We start from the raw sequence: 25,339 nt of genomic DNA, 5'->3' as shown, positions 1-25,339 counted from the left end.
ACCACTATCAAGACACTATGGAAATTACCTAATGATTGACTTTCAGAGAAAATCTTCAGTCTCACAAGAAAATGTCTTTTGTCACCGTTTTTAATAGCTGATCAAGACAAGGTCTCACTACGTTGTGACAGTTATCACAGACTTCATATATTTTATAGTTTTCTGAGACAGGGTTTTGCTGGTCTCAAACACCTGGGCTCAAGCCATCCTCCTTCCTCAGCCTCCCAAAGTGCTGGAATTACACGGTGAGCCACCATGCCTGGCAATTACATAATCTTTTTTGATCATTTCATTAAGCATCTCGTTCACCTACTGAGAAGTGACCTGAAATAACTTCTAACCATTAAAATACCCTCTATCCTCCCAAAAGAACAAACCTCTAGCAATTAGGTCACACACTCATGTGCTCTCACATGCACACAAACCCGGTCCTTTCCCTCCTAATTACAGTATCATGGGCAAGTCACCTCCACCTACAAAGGTCTGTTTTCTCATTAGCAGCTGTTCACATATTTTGTTTAAAGCAAAACACCTGAAGTAGATCACAGATCTAAAGATATTAAGCAATTTTTATTCTAAATTTTACTCTAAAAGTCATCACATTCTAACGACTGTGATGGCCAGGCATGTTGGCTCATGCCTGTAACTGCAGCACTTTGGGAGGCCAAGGAAGGAAGATCGCTTTAGCCCTGGAGTTGGAGACCAGCCTGGGCAACAGAGCAAGACTCTACAAAAAATTAAAAAATTAGCCGTGGTGGTGTCTGCCGGTAGTCCCAGCTAGTCAGGAGGGTGAGGCAAAAGGATCGCTTGAACCCAGGAGGCGAAGGCTGCAGTGAGCTGAGAACCGTGCCACTGCACTCCAGCCTGGGTGACAGAGTGAGATCCTGTCTCAAAAACAATAAATAAATTAAATAAAGACTGTGATAAATGTCTTAACAGCAATTCCCCAAAAAAGCCTTTAAACCCTTTTGATCAATGGCCCACGTCCACTCCTACAGCCTACTAATCTGTGCCGGAGTGGTAAATTCTAGTATATCGTAAAAAATACAAAGTGCTACTACACACCATTTTATTTTTCAGTTATTCATATTCACTCTCTTCCTCTTCAAAGTTAAATTCCCAGATACAAGTAGACAAGAAGATTCAGCACTAATAATGAGACAATCCACCTGGAAAACAGGTAAGTATGGGAACTCAAATTCAAACAGATTATCTAAAACACATCAGCTTAACACAGTAACAACAAATCCAAAGAGGTCAAGCGAGAGGACCATTCACGATGTTGTCAATGGCAATAACAGTTAAAAACAGAAGGCTACAGGTGTTGGTTAGCAGGCTCTTCGGGGAAGGTGAAGGAGGTAAAGAGTCAAAGGAAGTTTCCAAAGAAAATAGCGATTAGTGTTGAAAAACAAAAAGGAGGGATGCAATTTGGGTTACCAGAGAAAACTGCTTCTAGAAACCAGTACAATCTCCGAATCCTTCGCAACACTACAAAATAAGTATCCTGACTGCATGCCAAGTGCTTCTTTAACCTGTAATCCACCCCGTCCTCTCCCTCAAAATCTGCGTTAAACTGAATTTTAAAAACATTTTAGGGGAGGGGGTAAGCAGTTGGCTTCCCGCTTGACAGTAATCGTGGCCACGGAGCGCGAAGTTCCACACTCCACACAGCGCGCCACCCAGAGAGTCGCTTCTCAAAAGTTGCCACCCATCTTGGCCACGAGTCCCGGGACACGGACTCCCCTCCTCCGACGACGGCAGCCGGGACCGGCCGGGATCCAGGGGCCCAGGGCCGGCCCTCTCCCCTCTGCGCGCCGCCGCCGCCGCCGTCAATCAACGCCCCCCTCCCAGGGACTCGGCATGGGGGCGCGGCCCGGGGCGGGGCGGGATCGCAGCGCGTCGAGGGGACCCCCCAACAGCCGCCAGCTTGCGGAGCAGCGGGACCGCTCCCCACCAAACTAAAGTTGCCCGCGACCGAGCCCGGCCGACGGGGGCGGTCCGTGCGCGGCCGGAGAGAGGAGCGGCGCCCCGACCGGGCCTCGGCCGGCTTCGCTCACCTCTCGGGGTGCGCCGCCTTCCTCCGCCGCTGCCGCCTCCTCCTCCCTGTGAGTGCAGCGGGGTCTGACCTGTGGAACCACCATACCAGTCCCGCCCGCTGCTGCAGCGCCGCCACCGCCGCCGCTCCTCTGCCGCCTTAGTCGCTGCTCTTTGTTCCCCCTCCGAGAGCCACTGCTTCAGCTGCCCGCCTCAGCCGCCCCGACGGGCCGCCACTACGCCCTCCCGCCCTCTCGGCCCCCGGCCTCGCCCGCCTCGCTGCGCCCGCCGCTGCCTTCGCCTCCGCGCCGCCGTCGCCGCCGCCACCGACGCCGACGCCTCCTCCTCCGCGCCCCCCTCGTTTTCATTGAAAGCAAACAAGCATCATGGCGGCGGCCGCCGTCCCTCAGCCAGCGAGCGCCCGGACCGCCGCCGGCACGCCAACATCCTGGCCGCTCATTGGCCGCCGTCGCCGGGCACAACCATCCGGCCTTCGGTGCGGGGTTCGCTCCCGGCACGCAGCGGCCCAGGCCCCGCCCCCTTACCCCCGCGCTGGGGAGCGGTGGCCCGGTCCGGCGCGCTGCGGGCCCTGCCTCCCTGCCTGCCGCCCTCCACGCCTTCCTCTTTCCATCCGTCCTTCGTCTCCTTGTATTCCCGCTCTCCTCGCTCCTTTCCTGCCTTGGCACTTCTGTTTTCTCCTCTCCTTAGCGCTCCTCCATTTTTCATCTACTTCTTTTTCCTCCTCGGGTTGCCCACTTTTTTTTTTTCTGAGACGGAGTCTCGCTCTGTCACCCAGGCTGGAGTGCAGTGGTGCGATCTCGGCTCACTGCAAGCTCCGCCTCCCGGGTTCACGCCATTCTCCTGCCTCAGCCTCCCGAGTAGCCGGGACTACAGGCGCCCGCCACCACGCCCGACTAATTTTTTGTATTTTTAGTAGAGACGGGGTTTCACCGTGTTAGCCAGGATGGTCTCGATCTCCTGATCTCGTGATCCGTCCGCCTCGTCCTCCCAAAGTGCTGGGATTACAGGCGTGAGCCACCGCGCCCGGCCGGGTTGTCCACTTTTATCTCCTCTTTTCCTTGAGCCTCCTCCCCTTTTTTTCTCCTCTTCCTTTTCCTTAAGCCTTCGCCTGTCAATCACGTCGAAAGACAGGTATTTGACCGGAGCCAATATCTTGATCTGCCTAAAGAGAAGACATTCAATCGTGAACAGTCGAATATTATTCCTTCCTCAATTATACAGAAAAAGAGTAAGTTAACATACCGCTTCAGTCCATTGATGGTAATTCATTCCATTACATTAATGGACAGTTTTGGTGCTGGGGTCCTAGCCTGGGCAACGGACAGCAGCTGCTGTGCTCCAAGATCAAAAGGTGTTCAGGGCAAACTCTGGTGATTGAAGGTGAGCAGAGAAATGACTGGGCTGATTCATGATGCTTACATCAGGAAATATTAGTTGACTGATGGTCAGGGCACAGAGATGAATCAGACCCCACCCAGCCCTGAGTAAGCTCATAGTCTAGGGGCAAGAATAAAACCCAACAGACTTAATATTGGAGGTATATTGGTCGGGCGCAGTGGCTCACGCCTGTAATCCCAGCGCTTTGGGAGGCCGAGGGGGGTAGATCACCTGAGGTCGGGAGTTGGAAAACAGCCTGACCAACATGGCGAAACCTCGTCCCTACTAAAAGTACAAAAAATTAGTCGGGTCTGGTGGCTTGCACCTGTAATCCCAGCTACTCGGAAGGCTGAGGCAGGCAGGAGAATCGCTTGAACCTGGGAGGCGGAGGTTGTGGTGAGCCGAGATCGCACCATTGCACTCAGGCCTGGGCAACAAGAGCAAAACCCTGTCTCAAAAAAAAAAAAAAAATTCGAGGTATATGCTGAAGAGTATGGCGTGAAGGAAAAGGAAAGCTGCCTCCCCACCTATGTGGCAAATCAGGATAAGCTGCTAACTGCTTCCTGGAAAATCAACCCTGAAGAAATGAGAGTGAGACAGGTTCCAGGAACTAACAGTAGCAACAAACCAAGGCTTCTGCTTCAGTGAAGGCTGTTGAGAGCTGGGGATGTGGGAAACGGGTTGCTGTTGCCTGGGGAGGAGGAGACCTGGCTGGAAGGGCAAGGAAAGGATGAGGGACAAAAGCTGTTTAGAGGTCAAGATGATCCCCCTCTCCCCAGCACGGCCTTGGGATGGTCATTGCTTGGCACTGCCATGACATCAGTAGTGATAGCCCAGGCCTCTAGCACCATAGGACACTGGGCAAAGACAGGGCAGGGCAGAAGCCCAGGACTCAGGAAGAACACATGTAGACCAGTAAACTGCCTGTGGCCATCCCTCCACAACCTCCTCCTGTACAGCAGGGAGTCATGCAGCCCTGTGCTGTACAGAGCATCCCAGGCTGAGGGGCCAATGGGACAGACACTCTGCAGGGCTTCTCCTCCCTGTGTGAGTGCACTGGCCGTCTGTGCTCCAGCCTGGGTGCCTTTTTGTAATTTGGCCAGAGGCAGCTACTCTCAGCCCGGTGTGGGGACTTAACGCCTGTAATCCCAGCACTTTGGGAGGCCGAGGCGGGCAGATGACTTGAGGCCAGGAGTTCGAGACCAGCCTGGCCAACATGGCAAAACCCCGTCTCTACTAAAAATACAAAAAAAAAAAATTAGCTGGGTGCAGTGGCGGGCATCTGTAATCCCAGCTACTTAGGAGGCTGAAGCATGAGAATCGCTTGAATCCAGGAGGCAGAGGTTGCAGTGAGCTAAGGTTGCGCCATGGCACTCCAGCCTGGGCAACAGAGCAAGACTGTCTCAAAAAAAAAAAAAAAAACCCTCAAACAAAACAAAACAAAAAACAGAGCAATTCCCTTGTGACTGGCACGATTGTATGGAGGAGGGGAGGTCTTGTTGCACAAAATCTTGGTAGCATAAAGCGACAGTTTTACTGTATCTCATGATTCTGATGTTCACCCTTGGGGCCTCATGCCTATGCCAAAGGTGGCAGCTGGGTGTTGAATGTCTGGCACCTCGGTGCCCCCTAACGAGGCCTCCCTCTGCCGTGTCTCATCCTTCAGCCTTTGTGTGTGGCCCCTCTCTCCAGCAGGAGGTGATCCTGTACTTCTTACATGACAACCAGGGCTCCAAGAGGAAAGCGAAGCTGCCAGGCCTTCTGAAGAAGGCCACTTCATCAATATTCTATTAATTAAAGCAGGCACAAGCCCAAGCCAGATTCAAGAGGGGAGGACATAAGCCGTGGAGGAGCTGCACGTGCATACAGGGCGGGGTGGACTTATTGGAGGCCTCTGGGGAGACTGGCTGCCAGCAGGAGGGTACAATAGTGGCTCTGCTGTGCATGCCCTGTTCTTTCTGCATATCTGAAGAGAACCCCGCAAAATGTCTACTCACCCTTTCAGATCCAGATCAAAGTGCCCCTCATGTTAGGCCAGACCTCCCGTTGCAAGTTATGAAACTCACAACTCAATATTTCTTTGCAAGAAAGAGGGAATTGAATTGAAAGAGGGAATGCTAAACCATTCAGGCATTGTAAGGTGGCATCAAGAATCGATCTCACCTCCCACCCTCCACCCTTTCTCTCTGCTGGCCTCACAAGTGGGAAAGCTGCCACCAACACCTGCAGGCTTAGATTTTACCAGCTTCTCCGCTTAGAGAAGGTGCTTCTTTCCTAATGGTTCCAGCCAGAGACCCAGGGCAGACTCTCACTGGCCTGGCCTGGGCCTTGTTTCTACTGCAGTCAGGCAGTACCAAAGCAGGACCAATCTGGGATTGATATGTGCTAAGCTAGGACAGCATGAATTGGTGGCAGCCAGCACCATCTTCCCCACCCCATGGAGAGATGAGACAGTGGTGAAGATGTGGAGTCTCAGAGCAAGGGCCTGACAACTTGGTTTCAGTAGTTTTTTCCTTTAGCTTGTGACCTATACCAGAACCTATTCCAGGTATACAAACCAATACTTTTTTTTTTTTGCTTAAGCTTGAGTTTGGCTTCTGTAGCTTACAACCAAAATAATTCTAATTTGACCAGTAAATGCGTTGCACAGATGGATGCGTCACCAGAATAGGGTCACCATCCAATGTGCACAGCAAGTCAATACGCCAAGACACCAGGCTGCAGCAGAGGAAGTTTGAATCCTAGGGCCACGGGATGTGGAGACAGGAAGAAACCAAATCTGCCTCCCTGATGAGTTTGGGGCTAGGATTTTCAAGGGTTTTGGAGTGGGCTGAAGAATGGAGATTGCTGGTTTGTCAAGGAGAGCAGGATGAAGCTGTGTTCTCATGCTGATTTGGTTCCTTTGGGCAAGGGTTAGGGGGTCTTCAAAATGGTTGGCATCACCTGTTCAACTGGAATTCAGGATCTGCTTGAGCACTTCTTTTATATTTATTTACTTATATTTATTTTTTTATTTTCTTCCCTGAGACAGAGTCTTGCTGTGTTGCCCAGGCTGGAGCGCAGTGGCACAATCTCGGCTTGTTGCAAGCTCCACCTCCCAGGTTCGAGGAATTCTCCTGCCTCAGTTTCCCGAGTAGCTGGGATTACAGAGGCACACCACCACACCCAGCTAATTTTTGTATTTTTAGTAGAGACAGGGTTTCACCACGTTGGCCAGGCTGGTCTCGAACTCCTGACCTCGTGATTCACCCGCCTCGGCCTCCCAAAATGCTGGGATTACAGGTGTGAGCCACCGCACCTGGGCTGTATTTATTTATTTCACTGTATTTTCGAGACAGGGTCTCACTTTGTCACCCAGGCTGGAATGCAGTGGCATGATCACGGCTCACTGCAGTCTCAACCTTCTTGGGCTCAGGTGATCCTCCCACCTCAGCCTCCGGAGTGGCTGGGACTGCAGGCACACACCACACCCAGTTAATTGTTGTTGTTGAGATAGGGTTTCACCTTGTTGCCCAGGCTGGTCTCCAGCTTCTGCCCTCAAGCAATCTGCCCGCCTCGGCCTCTCAAAGTGCTAGTATTACAGGCATGAGCCACTGTGCCGGGCTGCTTAAGTGATTTTTAAACAGAAGCTTTAGGACTCTTAACGTCAGAAATCCCATCTGTAGTAACAGCGGGGGTGCATAATGGTCAGTGTCTGGAGCTACATGACTTTCTGTTACAAGGAAGTGGGTCTAAGTGCCGCCTGATTAATGCTTAATTACAACTATGTTTCTGTCCGGGATTCCTGTTAACCCTGAGAGGGTGGCCTGAGATGGGTGGTTCCATAATGAAAATGGACACCCACGTGATAGCCATTATTGTTGATGTTGCTGTGGTGTCTGTCACTCAAACATGACTGGAGCATTGGAATTCCAACCCGGGACTGATGGAGACAGAATTAACAATCAAAAGAGAAGCAAAGCAGACAAATTTGGAAAACAGCCTGGCCATGGAGAGTGAAAAAGCGTGTTCAAAAGCAGAAACCAAGGGTGGCCCAGTGGTCTTTCACTAAGATTAGTACAGAGAAAAAGGATCATCAAAAAGAGTGGAGCCGGTCACAGTGGCTCACGCCTGTAATCCCAGCACTTTGGGAGGACGAGGCGGGGTGGATCACCTGAGGTCAGGAGTTCGCGACCAGCCTGGCCAACATGCTGAAACCCCGTCTCTACTAAAAATACAAAAAATTAGCCGGATGTGTTGGCAGTCGCCTATAATCCCAGCTACTTGGGAGGCTGAGGCAGGAGAATCGCTTGAACCCGGGAGACAGGTTGCGGTGAGCCGAGATCGTGCCATTGTACTCCAGCCTGGACAACAAGAGCAAAACTCTGCCTCAAAAAAAAAAAAAAAAAAGAAAAATGGAAGAAAGATCTCTAGGGCATTTTGGAGGTCTTTGAGGCTGCCCTTGCTGTCACAGGCTCTGAGGCCTAGAGGGCCTAGAGGGCAGAAGAGTTTCAGGGGATGGCCCAGTGTTGAGAGGTGGGGACTTTAAGACGTGATTGGGCTGTGAAGACTCTCCCAGGCTGGCAGATCGCTTGAGCTCAGGAGGTTGAGGCCAGCCTGAGCAACATAGCAAAACCCCATCTCTACAAAAAATACAAAAAATGGGCTGGGTTTTGGTAGATATTGCCAAATGGCTCTTTGAAGTCTGTACCAGTTTATATTTCCGCCAGCAGTGTATGAAAGTCTGTTTCCTTTTTTCAAGTCAACTAAAACTCTGTCTCCGACTCTGTTTCTGTCTGTCTCTTACACATACATGAATAAGAGTCTAAGGGAAATAAGTATTTGAATTTCACAGTATGTATATATGAAGGTAAATAATTCCTCAAAGCTTCTCTGACAATGTTCTCAAGGGTAGGTTACCCTGTTGTCTTTAACTGAGGTAAAATCCAGCCCACATGAATGAATGAATTCATTCATGGATTAATTAATGGGTTATCATGGGAGAGGAACTGGTGGCTTTGTAGGAAGAGGAAGACAGACCTGAGCTAGCACTTTCGCACACCCATCCCTGTTGCCGTCTGATGCCCTGTGCTGCTTTGGGACTGCACGGAGTCCCCACCAGCAGGAAGTTCCCACCAGATGTGGCCCCTTGGCCTTGGACTTTTCAGCCTCCAGAACTGTAAGAAATAAATTCCTTTTCCATATAAATTACCCAGTTTAAGATACTCTGTTACAGGCAAAAGAAAACGAATGAAGACAAATGTGGACCATTACTGTATGGGTCCAGCAACTGGATTTGCCAGGCCCCCAGAGATATGCAGTGTCGATTACAGACTGACCACAAGAACCAAAATTCACAGGAGACTGATGAGTGAAGCAGGTCCCAAGGTTTATTTGCAAGAAAAACTTGAACAGCCGTGTGACAAACCCTCTTCTAGTAGGAAAGCACATTCTAGAGGGAAGCAAAGCCATTCAGAGGTTTGGTGAGTCTGAAATACAGACCTGTGGAGCCATTCAGCTCTTAACAGTCTGACACCTCCTCTCTAAAGCTGCAGGCTTGGTGGCCAAAGATCAGCGCTGGTGACAAAAATTTCCCACTGCCATGCAGTGCCAGAGACATGGACACACCCCGGACATATGTCTCCCTTTCTGTGGGCTTGAGGCTTGCAGGCCACAGTTCTCCTTAGATAGGGCCTGGTATCGTAGATGAAGTTTCAGATCCCAATCATATCTTACCCCTATTATCCTTTGTCCCTGAGCCCATTGTATTAGCCTGCAATTGGTTGGAAACCTAACTCAAACAGCTTTAAGAGGGGGACAAAGGAATTAGTTGGCTCAGGTAGCATTAAAAGACCAGGAAGATGGCTGGGCGCAGTGGCTCAAGCCTGTAATCCCAGCACTTTGGGAGGCCGAGGCAGGCAAATCACGAGGTCAGGAGATGGAGACTATCCTGGCTAATACAGTGAAACCCCGTCTCTACTGAAAATACAAAAAAATTAGCTGGGTGTGGTGGCGGGCGCCTGTAGTCCCAGCTACTCGGGAGGCTGAGGCAGGAGAATGGTTTGAACCTAGGAGGCAGAACTTGCAGTGAGCCGAGATCGTGCCACTGCACTCCAGCCTGGGCGACAGAGCAAGACTCCGTCTCACAAAAAAAAAAAAAAAGACCAGGAAGAGTCCACTAGCTGCAGGTGTGGCTTGATCTGGGAGCTAATGCCACTCGGTTCTGCTCACCTCCATGGTGACTTTATCATCAGGTGCCATATTCAAGAAAAGGGGTTACCAGCTCCTTCAAGGTTCAAGCCTGGCAGGAAAGAGAACGTCCCCAAAATGGTGGAACAGAGGTCCTAGGCCTGACTCATTTCCATCTCTGAATCAAACACCATGTTCTGGCGTGTGTCATACACCAGTCAGGAAGAAGTCACATGCCCTACTTGTGGAGGCAGATCGTCTTCAGCTGCACTCAAGCATATATGGAAAGAGTTGATGGGGGCCAGGTGCGGGAGGTCATGCCTGTAATCCCAGCACTTGGGGAGGCTGTGGCGGGTGGATCACTTGGTGCCAGGAGTTCAAGACCAGCCTTGCCCACATGGTAAAACCCTGTCTCTACTAAAAATACAAAAAATTAGCCAGGCGTGGTAGTGTATGCTTGTAATCTCAGCTACTTGGGAGGCTGAAGCAGGAGAATCATTGAACCTGGGAGGCAGAGGTTGCAGTGAGTCAAGATCACACCATTGTACTCCAGCCTGGGCAACAAGAGCGAAACTCTGTCTCAAAAAAAAAAAAATTGATGTGGGGTAGTCAGAGGAAAATCAGGGATGCTGTTGCTGTAAGAAAGAGGAATAGAAGCAGCAAGGAAGAAAGAGGCAGAGGCCTGAGGTCCACGTTCTATCAAGCCTCCACCTTCGTGGCACAGGCCTCCTGCCAGCTGCTTCTTTGGGCATCTGTCTCTTCCTGGCCTCACACTGAGTATGTGGCGTCAAGAAGGCGCCTCAAGGCCTCAGAATGCGGGAGACGGAGCTTCCCATGCAGAGTTCAGATGCACTCCCCAAAGACCTTACCTTAGAGAATTGCTGGGAAGGGGAAAAGGCAGCTCATTTGGTTTTGTTTCTGGTTTTGCTTTTTGTTTTCTGTCTCTCTTTTAACTTCTTTTTCCTTATTCTTTAACACAGCATCAAAACTATACTGATGCTTTTTGTTTTTTTTAAGAGGTGGGGTCTTACTCTGCCACCCAGGCTGGAATGCCATGGAATCCGCCCACCTCGGCCTCCCAAAGTGCTGGGATTGCAGGCGTGACCCACCGCGCCTGGCCTGTAGTCATGATTTGTAAAAAGGTAAAACTGGCCAGGCGCGGTGGCTCATGCCTATAATCCCAGCACTTTGGGAGGCTGGGGCAGGCGGATCACCTGAGGTCAGGAGTTCGAGGGCAACATGATAAACCCCGTCTCTACTAAAAATACAAAAATTAGCCGGGCATGGTGGCAGGCACCTGCAGTCCCAGCTACTCGGGAGACTGAGGCAGGAGAATTGCTTGAACCTGGGAGGCATAGGTTGCAGTGAGCCGAGATCGCGCCACTGCACCCTAGCCTGGGCGACAGAGTGAGACTCCGTCTAAAAAAAGAAATAAATAAAATAAAATAAAATGGTAAAACTTAAAAAAGCAGAAAGGCATGAAAAAGGAAGTGAATATCTCATCCCTATCCCTAGTCCAGCCACACTCCCCAGAGACAAGCATTTGAACTGATTACCATGCGCTGAGCTTGAATAACAAACCCGGCACCTTTACTGACTCCTGTGACGAGAAGTCCAGATACAGGCAGCCTTTAGGGCTATTTGACTTACGGCTTAATACGGGTGTCTAAAAGGCCTAGAAACAGGACAAATTTGTTTTTAAACAGCATGTTAAGCACATAAATAATATGCTCTGTATGTCTTTCTTCAACTACTAGACACTGTTTCAGATGAATTAACCTCTAAACCAGTGGGTCCGATTGTCAATCGGGGGAAAAAAAGAACCAAACAAAGCTCTAGGCTGTTTAGACAGTCTGCATTGTATTGATTGTACTCCCCCTGGGAGTTTCTGATGGTCGGGTGTGTGGTGTGAGAGGCGGGGGCACTGGGGCACCACGGAGCTTGGGCCTGAGCGGCTGGAGGGTGGGTCTGTTTGGCTGCAGCGCCTGCCAGGGTGGAGTTTCAGGGAGATGCCCCAAGATGCCAACGCCTGCTGGCAGATTAATCACTGATACTCCCCTGGGAGAAAAACATTTTGAGTTGCCCTGCTGCTTATTATGGGATATGACGTATTGGCCTGAGAGCAGGAGGCTGACCTAGGACAGGATTTTTTTTTTTTTTTTTTTTTTGAGACGGAGTCTCGCTCTGTTGCCCAGGCTGGAGTGCAGTGGCATAGTCTCGGCTCACTGCAAGCTCTGCCTTCCGGGTTCACGCCATTCTCCTGCCTCACAGCCTTCCAAGTAGCTCGGACTACAGGCGCCCACCACCACACCCGGCTAATTTTTTGTATTTTTAGTAGAGAGGTTTGACCTTTGACCGTGTTAGCCAGGATGGTCTCAATCTCTTAACCTCGTGATCTGCCTACCTCGGCCTCCTAAAGTGCTGGGATTACAGGTGTGAGCCACCGTGCCCAGCCTTTTTTGTTTGTTTGTTTTTTTATTATTATTTATTTATTTATTTTAGATGGAGTTTTGCTCTGTTGCCCAGGCTGGAGTGCAGTGGTGCAATCTCAGCTCACTGCAACCTCTGCTGCCTGGGTTCAAGTGATTCTCCCGCCTCAGCCTCCCAAGTAGCTGGGATTACAGGCACACACTACCATACCCAGATAATTTTTTGTATTTTTAGTAGAGACAGGGTTTCGCCATGTTGGCCAGGCTGGTCTTGAACTCCTGACCTCAGATGATTTGCCCGCCTTGGCCTCCCAAAGTGCTGGGATTACAGGTGTGCACCACCATACCCAGCCTGGACAGGCATTTATTATGGATATTAATTACCCTTGGAAAGTTTAGGGCATGGTGACTTTTGTTCCTGGCAGGTTAACACAAGGCTTATTAGGTTTCCAAAAACTGACCTGACTGTCCCCAGGATGCCACAACATGCCAGCTGAGGAGTGGCATTTGTCTCCACGATGCCCAAAGGGGTATTGCGCACTGAACTGGTGGCCCCACATCTGCTCCCCTGCCTCTGCAGGCAGTGGGTTAGTCCAGAACCCCTGTGCGGGGTCTCCAAGAGGAACATCAGCAGAGCTGAAGGCAAAAATCTGAAGAGATGTAGAGGATGTGGGTCCTCCCAGAGATGGAGGGGGCCACAGGGTTTTTATCTAGGAGCCCCGGGACAGGAGTCCCAGGTTTCTTCATGTATAAGTTGATTCATAGGCCACTGCCGGAATTTATTAGGGCTCATTCAGTTTCTACAGTAGAAACTGATTTAAAGTGATTTAAGCAGAAATGGGAATTTATTGGCTCAGGGTAATGCTAGCTGCTCTAATAAACAGATACAAACAAAATCCGTGGGTTGCCACACTCTCAAGTTTATTTCTTGGCTAGCTATCCATTGAGGCGTTCCGATTCAGCAGGTGACTTCCCCTGTGTGATTCAGGGACCCAGGTCCCTTCCTCTTACAGTCCTGTCATCCCCTAGAGCAGGGATTCTTACTCTGGAGTCTGTGGACCACCAAGGAATCTGTGGATAGAATTCAGGCAAAGGGACCTGTGAACTCAATTGAGTAGAAATTTAGCACTGTCATTTTGAGTATAGGTAACAGATCCCAGTGGGATGAGCAATCCCCTTGACCATCACCAGTAGAAGCCCCAGCCAGATACTTTCGTACCCTATCACAGTTGTGGGAAGATCTCCCCACCCCCAGTTCCTTTTTTTGAGATGAAATTCACATAAAATGAACCATTTTAAAGTACACAATTCAGTACTATTTAGTACAGTCACAATGGTGTGCAACCACCACCTCTCTCTAGCTCTAAAACATTTTCATCACCCTAAAAAAGTGTTGGGGTATCCTGAAATACGGGCCACACGTGGTGGCTCACGCCTGAAATCCCAGCACTTTGGGAGGCCGAGGTGGGCGGATCACCTGAGGTCAGGAGATCGAGACCACCTGGCCAACATGGGGAAACCCTGTCTCTACCAAAAATACAAAAATTAGCTGGGTGTGGTGGCAGATGCCTGTAATCCCAGCTACTCTGGAGGCTGAGGCAGGAGGTTGAACCCATGAGGTGGAGATTACAGTGAGCCAAGATCGTGCCACTGCACTGCCTGGCAACAGCGGGAGACTCCATCTCAAAAAAAAAAAATCATTTTCAGTCATTTACTACTTAAATGTGAGAAATATTAGATCTACCAAAAGATTTTATTATTTAATATGGTATTATATGCACAAATATTGTTATAATACTTGAAATAATTTGGTAAATGTATTTCAATATAACTAGTTCCCTTTGCCATCCTGTGTATTTTACTTTATGTTTTTAAAACGATTATTCTGAGTAGAGGTCCATGGGCTTCATCAGACTTCCAGGAGGGGTCATGGCATAAAAAAAAAAAACCCTGGGGAACCCCTGCCCTAGGCTTCGGAGCCCTCTGTATCCAGCTGGTAAAGAGGGAAGAGAATAAGAAAGCTCAAGCACGGCTGGGCGCAGTGGCTGACGCCTGTCATCCCAGCACTTTGGGAGGCCGAGGCGGGCGGATCACCTGAGGTTGGCAGTTCAAGACCAGCCTGGCCAACATGGCGAAACCCCGTCTCTACTAAAAATATAAAAAGTAGCCAGGCATGGTCGGGCGCAGTGGATCACGCCTGTCATCCCAGCACTTTGCGGGGCCGAGGCAGGCAGATCACGAGGTGGGGAGATCAAGACCATCTTGGCTAACACGGTGAAACTCCATCTCAACTAAATAGACAAAAAAATTAGCTGGGCATGGTGGCAGGTGCCTGTAGTCCCAGCTACTAGGCAGGCTGAGGCAGGAGAATGGCGTGAACCTGGAAGGCGGAGCTTGCAGTGAGCCGATATCGCACCGCTGCACTCCAGCCTGGGCAATAGGGCGAGACCACGTCTCAAAAAAAAAGAAAGCCGAAGTGCTTCCTAACCAGCTCAGCCCAAAGTCACCACATCACTTTGTCTCCCGGCCCATTCGCAAGAACCAGTCATACCTCCCCACCAAAAGCAAAGAAGATTTGGGAAGATTTCCACAAGCCTGGAAATCACTTGCTCAATTCTGTCTGAGCACCTGCTTCCGACAATAAATCTGTACAGTGGAAGAGAGGGCATGGATTTTGTTGAACAGACAAACATTTCTGACACAGTCCAAATATCTGATGGCCAGATATCCACATTCACACCTCTTCCAATGAGTAGAACCTACTCTTCCCATACCCAAGGGAGGCCGCACCTATTGCCGCCTCCTCCTCCTGAGCCTGTCTTCCATCCTGCTGCCTGGAGCGGGGAGTTTGCATCTGGGACCATGAGAATGAGGGCCATGGGGTCAGAGTAAGAATGGGAGCTGCAGGAAGGCTGGTGGGGTCCCGAGCATCTTGTGAAGCAGAGATGGCACAGTAGCTGTAGGCTGATGCCGCCAGAATCAAGTGGTGCATGTGTGACAGAAGACAAGGTTGATGCTCTGCCATGCAGAGACTGAGAGCTTCCTGGCCAAAAGTGGACTGAGGGTGTTGGCTTCCAAACCAAGTGGATTTTTTCAAAAATGGCCTCAGATTCATTAAATTGTGAAACTGGATAACAAGCAGAACACAAAAGCGACTAAGTAAAGGACTCGAGTCTTAACGTTTAAAAGCTGTGTCCAGATAAGATCTTTGGCAATGAGTGCTTTCTTTTTTTTGTTGAGTTGGAGTTTCGCTCTTGTTACCCAGGCTGGAGTGCAGTGGCGCAATCTTGGCTCACCACAACCTCCACCTCCCAGGTTCAAGCGATTCTCCTGCCTCAGCCTCCTGAGTAGCTGTGAGTACAGGCACGTGCCACCACACCCGGCTAATGTTTGTATTTTTAGTAAAGAAGGGGTTTCACCATATTGGTCAGGCTGGTCTTCAACTACTGACCTCGTGATCCACCCGCCTCGGCTTCCCAGAGTGCTGGGATTACAGGCGTGAGCCACTGCACCCGGCCTATTTTTATTTTTTGTAGAGATGGAGTCTTGCTATGTTGCCCAGGCTGGTCCCAAACTCCTGGGCTCAAGCAAAGATTTGGGGCAAGGTGGTACATATCTGTAACCCTGCTACTCAGGAGCTAAGGCAGGATGATTGCCTGAGCCCAGGAGTTCGAGGCCAGCCTGAGCAACATAGGGAGACCTCGTCTCAAAAAAAAAAAAAAAAAAAATTGAAAGACTGAACACTTAACATAGTAAAGATGTAAATTCTCTCCAAAATTGATCTATAGGTTTACCAAAATTTCTATTAAAATCTCAGCAAGATTTTCTAAATAGGTAAAAGCTTATTCCAAAATTTCTGTGGGAAAGCAGAGGCTCTAGAATAGCCAAACAATATTTAAAAAGAATAAAGTGGGAGTAATCACTCTTGCAGATGCCAAGTCTTTACTATTAGCTACAGTAATTAAAACAGTGTGGTACTGGAAGAGAGGTGAGTCACATTGGTGAGACAGACAGAGAACCCAGAAATAGATTTATACAAATATACCCAATTAAGTTTTTGTTGTTGAGACAGGGTCTCGCTCTGTCGCCCAGGCTGGAGTGCCGTGGCGCGATCTCGGCTCACTGCAAGCTCCACCTCTCGGGTTCACGCCATTCTCCTGCCTCAGCCTCCCGAGTAGCTGGAACTACAGGCGCCCGCCACCATGCTCGGCTAGTTTTTTGTATTTTTAGTAGACGGGGTTTCACTGTGTTAGCCAGGATGATCTCGATCTCCTGACCTTGTGATCCGCCCGCCTCGGACTCCCAAAGTGCTGGGATCACAGATGTGAGCCACCGTGCCGGGCCTACAATTTTTAACTTATAATGGACTTTAGACTTAAATGTAAAATTACAGGACATCTAGAAAAAAAAATAGGAGAAAATCTTCAGGACCCAGTCTAGGCAGAGTTGTTAGACTTGACATCAGAAACGCCATCCATAAAAGGAAACGTCAATTAATTGGACTTCATCAGAATTAACTTTTGCTCAATGGAAGACTGTTAGGAGTATGAAAAGACAAATTATAGACTGGGAGTTGATATTTGCAAGTCACATATCTGACAAAGGAATTGTATCTAAAATATATAAAGGACTCTGTAATCCTAACACTTTGTGAAGCTGCCGTGGGCGGATCACCTGAGGTCAGAAGTTTAAGACCAGCCTGGCCAACATGGCGAAACTCCATCTCCACTAAAAATACAAAAATTAGCCAGGTATAGTGGCGCGTGCCTATAATCCCAGCTACTCAGGAGGCTGAGGATGGAGAATTGCTTGAACCCGGGAGGTGGAGGTTGCAGAGAGCCAAGATCGTGCCACTGCACTACAGCCTGGGCAACAGAGCGAGACTCCATCTCAAATAAATAAATAAAATAAAGAAAGAACTGTCAGACCTCAGTATTAAAAACAACAACAATCTAATCTGAAAATATGCAAAAGGTACGTATAGGAATTTCATCAAAGAGGGCATACAGATGGCAAATAAACACCTAAAAAAAAGTTCAACATCGGCTCGGCACGGTAGCTCACACCTGTAATCCTAGCACTTTGGGAGGCCGAGGCGGGCGGATCACGAGGTCAAGAGATCAAGACTATCTTGGTCAACATAGTGAAACCCCGTCTCTACTAAAAATACAAAAAAAAATTTTTTTTTTTGGTGGCATGCACCTGCAGTCCCAGCTACTAGGGAGGCTGAGGCAGGAGAATCGCTTAAACCTGGGAGGCGGAGGTTGGTAACTCTGTCTCAAAAAAAAAAAAAAAAGAATAAAAAAAGTTCAGCATCATTAGTCAGTAGAAAAATACCAATTAAAACCACAATGAGCTATCACTATATACCTTTTAGAATGACCAAAATAATAGTGATAACACCAAATGCTGGCAAGGATGCAAAGAAACAGTTTAACTCACACATTGCCAGTGAGAATGTAAAATGATACAGCCAATCTGGAAAACATTTTGGCAATTCGTTTCAAAACTAAAAATGGAATTACCATACAACTCAGTAATTATATTCTTTGGCGTTTGTCACAGAGAAATGAAAACTTATTTTCGTGGAGAAAATTGTACATGAATGTTTATAGCAGTTTCATTCCTAATATCCCTAAACTAGAAACTACTCAGATGTCTTTTTTTTTTTTATGAAGTATTTATTGATCATTCTTGGGTGTTTCTCGGAGAGGGGGATATGGGAGGGTCATAGGATAATAGTGGAGAGAAGGTCAGGAGATAAACACATGAACAAAGGTCTCTGGTTTTCCTAGGCAGGGGTCCTTGCCGCCTTCTGCAGTGTTTGTGTCCCTGGGTACTTGAGATTAGGGAGTGGTGATGACTCTTAAAGAGCATGCTGCCTTCAAGCATCTGTTTAACAAAGCACATCTTGCACCGCCCTTAATCCATTTAACCCTGAGTTGACACAGCATATGTTTCAGAGAGCATGGGGCTGGGGGAAAGGCCATAGATCAACAGCATCCCAAGGCAGAAGAATTTCTCCTAGTACAGAACAAAATGGAGTCTCCTATGCCTACTTCTTTCTACACAGACACAGTAACAATCTGATGTCTCTTTCTTTTCCCCACATTTCCCCCGTTTCTTTTCAACAAAACCGCCATCGTCCTCATGGCCCGCTCCCGATGGTCGCTGTCTCTTTGGAGCTGTTGGGTACACCTCCCAGACAGGGCGGCTGGGCAGAGGCGCTCCTAGCTTCCCAGACGGGGCCGCCCGGGCAGAGGCGCTCCTCACTTCCCAGACGGGGCCGCCCGGGCAGAGGCGCTCCTCTCCTCCCAGACGGGGCGGCCGGGCAGAGGCGCTCCTCGCTTCCCAGACGGGGCCGCCCAGGCAGAGGCGCTCCTCGCTTCCCAGACCGGGCCGCCCGGGCAGAGGCGCTCCTCACTTCCTCCCAGACCGGGTGGCAGCCGGGCAGAGGCGCTCCTCACCTCCCAGACGGGGCGGCCGGGCAAAGGCGCTCCTCACTTCCCAGAGGGGGCGGCCGGGCAGAGGCGCTCCTCACTTCCCAGACCGGGCGGCCGGGCAGAGGCGCTCCTCACTTCCCAGATGGGGCGGCCGGGCAGAGACGCTCCTCACTTCCTCCCAGACGGGGTGGCGGCCGGGCAGAGGCGCTCCTCACCTCCCAGACAGGGCGGCCGGGCAGAGGCGCTCCTCACCTCCCAGACAGGGCGGCCGGGCAGAGGCGCTCCTCACTTCAGACGGGGTGGCCGGGCAGAGGCGCTCCTCACTTCCCAGATGGGGCGGCCGGGCAGAGGCGCTCCTCACCTCCCAGACGGGGTAGCCGGGCAGAGGTGCTCCTCACATCCCAGACAGGGCGGCCGGGCAGAGGCGCTCCTCACTTCAGACCGGGTGGCCGGGCAGAGGCGGTCCTCACTTCCTATACGGGATGGCGGCCGGGCAGAGGCGCTCCTCACTTCCCAGACGGGGCGGCCGGGCAGAGGCGCTCCTCACCTCCTATACGGGATGGCGGCCGGGCAGAGGCACTCCTCACATCCCAGACGGGGTAGCCGGGCAGAGGCGCTCCTCACATCCCAGACGGGGTAGCCAGGCAGAGGCGCTCCTCACTTCCCAGACGGGGCGGCCAGGCAGAGGTGCTCCTCACATCCCAGACGGGGTAGCCGGGCAGAGGCGCTCCTCACATCCCAGACGGGGCAGCCGGGCAGAGGCTCTCCTCACCTCCCAGACGGGGCGGCCGGGCAGAGGCGCTCCTCACTTCCCAGACGGGGCGGCCGGGCAGAGGCGCTCCTCACTTCCCAGATGGGGCGGCCGGGAAGAGGCGCTCCTCACTTCCTATACGGGATGGCGGCCGGGCAGAGGCGCTCCTCACTTCCCAGACGGGGCGGCCGGGCAGAGGCGCTCCTCACCTCCCAGACGGGATGGCGGCCGGGCAGAGGCGCTCCTCACCTCCCAGACGGGGCGGCCGGGCAGAGGCGCTCCTCACATCCCAGACGGGGTGGCCAGGCAGAGACGCTCCTCACATCCCAGACGGGGTGGCCGGGCAGAGGCGCTCCTCACTTCCTATACGGGATGGCGGCCGGGCAGAGACGCTCCTCACTTCCCAGACGGGGCGGCCGGGCAGAGGCGCTCCTCACTTCCTATACAGGATGGCGGCCGGGCAGAGGCGCTCCTCACCTCCCAGACGGGGTAGCCAGGCAGAGGCTATAATCTTAGCACTTTGGGAGGCCAAGGCAGGCGGCTGGGAGGTGGAGGTTGTAGCGAGCCGAGATCACGCCACTGCACTCCAGCCTGGGCAACTTTAAGCATTGAGTGAGCGAGACTCCGTCTGCAATCCCAGCACCTTGGGAGGCTAAGGCGGGCAGATCACTTGGGGCCAGGAGCTGGAGACCAGCATGGTCAACACGGCGAAACCCCGTCTTCACCAAAAATACAAAAACCAGTCAGGCGGCGGCGCGCGCCTGCAATCCCAGGCACTCGGCAGGCGGAGGCAGGAGAATCACAGGAGAATCACAGGAGCCCGAGGCAGGGAGGTTGCAGCGAGCTGAGATCACGGCAGTACAGTCCAGCTTCGGCAACAGAGGGAGACCGAAGAAAGGAGAGGGAGACCGAAGAAGGGAGAGGGAGAGGGGGGAGAGGGAGCTACTCAGATGTCTTCCAACAGACAAATGCTTAAACAGACTGTGATGGGTCCAAACCGTGAAGCACTACTCAGCAGGTAAAAAGAAAGGGGCTATCACGACGCACAACAATGGGGATGAATTGCAAGAACATAATGCTGAGCTATTCTCAAAAAGATGCAAGCGGCCGGGTGCGGTGGCTCACGCCTGTAATCCCAGCACTCTGGGAGGCCAAAGCGGGTGGATCACAAGGTCAGGAGTTTGAGACCAGCATGGCCAACGTGGTGAAACCCTGTCTCTACTAAAGATACAAAAAATTAGCCCGGCATAGTGGCATGCACCTGTAATCCCAGTTACTCTGGAGGCTGAAGCAGGAGAATCGCTGGAACCCGGGAGGTGGAGGATGCAGTGAGCCGAGATTGCACCACTGCACTCCAACCTGGGTGACTGGGTGAGACTCCATCTCAAAAACAAACAAACAACAACAAAAAACAGCTGGGCATGGTGGCTTACATCTGTAATCCCAGCACTCTGGGATTCTTTCTCCAAAGAAATCCACCCCAAGACACATCATAATTAAACTTCTGAAAACTGTAATAATATAGTAATAACAATTAATAAAAATAATTTCTTTGTGCTCTCCCCAATTCTGGAATCTGTAGGTTTATGTCTTTTGCCAGGGATGAAAAATTTTCAGCCATGATTTCTTTGAATACCTTTTTTTTTTTTTTTGAGATGGAGTCTTGCTCTATCGCCAGGCTGGAGTGCAGTGGCACGATCTTGGCTCACTGCAACCTTCACCTCCTGGTTCAAGCGATTCTACTGCCTCAGCCTCCTGAGTAGCTGGAATTACAGGTGCACCCCACCCCCACCACACTCAGCTAATTTTTGTATCTTTAGTAGAGACGAGGTTTCACCATGTTGGCCAGGCTGGTCTCGAATTTCTGACTTTGTGATCCACCTGCCTTGGCCTCCCAAAGTGCTAGGATTACAGGCCTGAGCCACCGCGCATGGCCAGTTTTTTTGTTTGTGCATTTTTTTGTTTGTTTGTTTCTGTTTTTTTTTTGTTGTTGTTGTTGTTGTTTTGAGACAGGGTCTGGCTCTGTCGCCCAGGCTGGAGTGCAGTAGCATGATCTTGGCTCACTGCAACCTTTGCCTCCCAGGCTCAAGGGATTCTCCCACCTCAGCCTCCCAAGTAGCTGGGACTACAGGTGCATGCCACTATGCCCGGCTCGTTTTTGTATTTTTTATAGAGATGGGGTTTTTGCTATGTTACCCAAGCTGGTCTCAAATTCCTGGGCTCGCATGATCTGCCCACCTTGGCCTCCTAAAGCGCTGGGACTACAGGCCTGAGCCACTGTGCTGGGTCTGGGATCCTCAATCCTATTTCAGGCTTCTGTTTCAGCAGGCAGTTGCCCAGGTTAGCATGTAGGTTCTGTCTACTTGTGGGCTTCAGTTCTGACGGCAGTTTAGTTTTCTGAGCCCTCGCGATGTTAGTCTCCTGTGCTTTGTTCTTCTGGTACCACTGGGGCACCCTTTCAGTCCCTGCTGGTGGGAGTAGGAGCACATCCCTGGTTGGCCTGGTGTTGCTAGATGACTCGCGTGGGAAAAAGGGGCAGATGCCACTGGGTAGGGGGCAGGGAGACGTGAGGCTTTGCAGATGCTGCCCCTGCAGAGCCCACCAGAGCTTTGGTGGTAGAGCAGGGTGAGGGACTCTCCCAGGCTTTGCTGCTGCTGAGGGCAGATGGCACCGTGCTAGGGGCCTGCGTGTGGAGTGAGAGCTGGGGTGGCCAGGACGGCTGCTTTGCTGATCCTATGGATTGTAGGGCCCAAGCTGTGGTGCAGGGCCTGGGTTTTGAGGTTTTAATCCTGTTTCTCAGCTTTCCCCTCTTCTGGATTAGTTTACGTTGTCTGAACTCTGAGTCAGTTATGACTCAACTATCTACTTTTCATCTTCCAAACTTTCTTGTCCTTTCCCCCTCTCTGTTCTCCCTAGTTTTGTTTTGTGGGTTTCTTTGCCCATCCCCACTCCTTTACTATAGTTTTCGTGGAGTTTTGGGGATGAGAGGCTGTAGAGAATATGCCATATTAAACAGAATTCTTTCTTACAGTTTTTAATTTCCTGTATATCTGTGGTTATATCTCTTTCCTGATTCCTGATGTTGCCCATATCTGTTGCTTATTTTTCCCCCTTAAAGTTAGACTTGTCAGAGTTTTGTCTATGTTACTATATCCTTTTAATTAGCTTTAAAAAATTCTTATCTCTTAAATTTTTTTTTAATGGAGACAAGGTCTCACTATGTTGGCCAGGTTGGTCCTGAACTTCTGGCCTCAAGTAATCCTCCCTCTTCAGCCTCCCAAAGTGCCCGGATTACAGGTGTACACCACCGTGCCCAGCCAGAGCTTTCTTTAACATAAGTATTTTGCTGATGTATTTTATTGGCATTTTAGAAAGTACTCATTTATGGATGTTACTTTCGTATTTCTTTCTTTCTTTTCTTTTTTCTTTTTGTTTTTTTTTTTCAGGGTCTCACATCCAGGCTGGAGTACAGTGGCTGCAATCATGGCTCACTGTAGCCTTGTGACCCAGGCTCCCAGGCTCAAGTGACCCTCCCACCTCAGCCTCCTGAGTAACTGGGACTATAGGTGTGCGCCACCACACCCAGCTAAGTTTTAAATTTATTTATTTTTTATTTTGAGACAGAGTCTCACTCTGTCACCCAAGCTGGAATGCAGTAGCACAGTCTCGGCTCACTGCAAACTCTGCCTCCCGGGTCCAAACAGCTTCCCAAGTAGCTGGGATTACAGGCGCCCGCTGCCATGCCTGGCTAATTTTGTATTTTAAGTAGAAACAGGGTTTCATCATATTGGCCAGGCTGGTCTCGAACCCCTGACCTCAGGTGATCCGCCTGCCTTGGCCTCTCAAAGTGCTAGGATTACAGGCGTGAGCCACCCGCCCAGTCTACTTTTCTATTTCATTAATTTCTTTTTTATTTTTATTAATTTCCTCCTACTCTCTTGGTATTTATTTTATTACTCATTTTGTTTCTAGAAGTAAGTGCTTAGCTGATTTGTTTTCAATTTTCTTCATTTTATAAAATTTCATAGGACTATTTTCCTGAGTTTTCCCTTGTACTCAGCAGCTCTTAATATATAACATTCTTATTTATATTACTTTATAAATTAATATTTCACTTTGTGTTTCTTTTCTAACAAACAGTTACTTATGACATTTTAAACATTCCAGATAGCTTTGGAATTCCGGATAGGTGAAGGGAGGTAGAGCTGGAGCAGGAAGAAGCTCCCCTTGATAGTTAATTTCTCAATTATTGCTTCGTGGTGAGAAAATATTCTGTACAATTTCTACATTTTAGAATTCACTTAGATGTTCTTTATGGCTGAATAAAACAATTTTGATAAATGTTCCATGAGTTTTTGAAGGGAGTGATAGTTTCTGTGAGAGACTCTCACACTTGTACATCGACGATAAGGAAAAGAATTTTCATTGCCGCTCTTAAAAAATAACGAATATTGATTAAGTTCATATTTTGTGCCATGCACTGTTCCGGGGTTTCTCAACTGTGGCCTATTGAATTTGGGCTGGGCAGTTCTTTGAGGAGGATGTCCTGGGCATTGCAGGAGGCTTAGCAGCATCCCTGGCTTCTACCCACTGAACGCCAGTAGCATCTCCACCAGTCATTTCAACAAAAATGTCTCCAGACATTGCTAGCTGTCCTCTGAGTGTAAAATCAGGCCCAACTGAGAACCACTGCACTATTCTAAAGGCTTACATTTATGAATCCATTTAATCCTCATCACAAACCTGTGTGGTAGGTTCTCCTACTGTTCTCCTCGTTTTCCAAATAAGCATCTGTAAACAGAAGCCGGGTGAAGTTAAAAGTAATTTTCCAAGGTCACAGTGCTATTAAGCACCATTTGTAATTGCAAACAAAACCAGAAAACTCAGTCCCCAGAATCACCTTATGTGTCATTTGATGAATTGTGGTACATACATACAAAGGAATGTAGGACAGATTCACTGGTTGATTTGATTTATGTTTGATGAAGAAATATCAGAAGCGACATTGAGAGAGAAAAAAGCAAGTTGTAGCTACCTTTCAGATGAGGAGAACATATGCAATCTCACCTGAAATCTCTGATAATTCTAACTTCGGTTTCCCTTTGCAATTTCCTTTCCGTTCCCAGAATTTCCCTTGCGTTCGTGGGAGCAATGGTTTGGGTCTCTTCTTCTTGGTCTTTTCCTTTCAGGAAGCTGCGTTTCCTCAAGTGTCGAGTGGTTCTCGTGCTTCCGGTCACATTTCCGTGAAAGAAACTACTGGGATATTGGGGGCGGGACTTGTTGACTGACAGCCATCACCACAGCGCTGACTCTGTCCCTCAAGACCAGGAGTATACCGGGCAGACACGCTTCTCCTAGCTCTGGCCAGCCTGGCACTGCCGGTCCCAGCCAGGCAGCTGGGAGGGCGCCTGAACTGCCCCTGGCTGGGTGGCCTTAAGGACCCCAGGGGGTGCTGCCAGCCACGATTCACCCACTTTCCACTTCTTTGCAGAAACCTAACTATCAGTGTCCCCTTTTCTTTGTGTTAGGGACCCATAGGGCCTGTATTCCTTTACTGTCATTTGAACGGTATTTTGAGAAAACAGTAGGCACTCAACTAAGGCACACTGCTAAGTCATTTCCGCTCGAGTATCTGCTTTCCAGCTTCCAAGATTTTCCAAGGTTGTGTTGCTGTTATTCCCTCTTCTGTTCCCACACTTGTAAGATTTTGTGTGTGTATGTGACACAGTCATACACACATACACCAGTTGTTAAAATGCTGAAATACCTGGTTAATAAACAGAAGCTTCTCTGAGCTTCAGGTGCCCCATAGCCCCAGCCTTTTCCCTGAGACCCCAGCCCCCTACACTTTGTCCTGGGTGGAGAGTGTTTTCCTGCCTTTGGAGATTTTGAGCTTTTCCTCACGTGGGAGGGCAAGGAGCCGCATGCATATGAGTGATGCTGAAGGCTGCACCTCCAGTTTAAAAAGGCTGCCTGGATGATTTTGACTACCAGCCAGATTTACAAGCCATTGCACAGATGATGACAAGGCTAGGGTTCAGACTCTTCCACTTCCCACAAGTGGGGTTTTAGAGACGTCACTTCTACTCTTTGAGTCTCAGCTTCTCCATCAGTGA

At 49.9% G+C, this 25,339-nt stretch overlaps 1 protein-coding gene and 1 long non-coding RNA gene across 11 annotated transcripts in view; one reads left to right on the top strand and one right to left on the bottom strand.

Moving 5' to 3' along the window:
* CNOT6 (CCR4-NOT transcription complex subunit 6) overlaps positions 1–2,187 on the bottom strand; it is an 81,760-nt gene extending 79,573 nt beyond the window's left edge. For 2 of the 4 annotated variants that reach the window (XM_024247107.3, XM_024247109.3), the window contains exon 1: positions 2,058–2,187. The gene's annotated coding sequence lies outside the window, so the exon portion shown is untranslated. Of the gene's footprint in view, positions 1–1,065; positions 1,170–1,437; positions 1,853–2,057 lie in introns of those variants that run through there. The other 2 variants (XM_054556673.2, XM_054556672.2) reach the window with 2 other exon arrangements.
* A 282-nt stretch (positions 2,188–2,469) lies between these two features.
* LOC112133434 (uncharacterized) overlaps positions 2,470–25,339 on the top strand; it is a 37,697-nt gene continuing 14,827 nt past the window's right edge. For all 7 annotated transcript variants that reach the window (XR_010140139.1, XR_010140145.1, XR_010140142.1 and 4 more), the window contains exon 1: positions 2,470–3,283. This is a non-coding gene — a long non-coding RNA (uncharacterized LOC112133434). The remainder of the gene's footprint in view (positions 3,284–25,339) is intronic.

Source organism: Pongo abelii, chromosome 4 (genome assembly GCF_028885655.2).
Source record: "Pongo abelii isolate AG06213 chromosome 4, NHGRI_mPonAbe1-v2.0_pri, whole genome shotgun sequence".
Taxonomy (NCBI): domain Eukaryota; kingdom Metazoa; phylum Chordata; class Mammalia; order Primates; family Hominidae; genus Pongo; species Pongo abelii.
The sequence above is the reverse complement of the archived record's forward strand: the minus strand, read 5'-3'. Positions and strand labels throughout refer to the sequence as shown.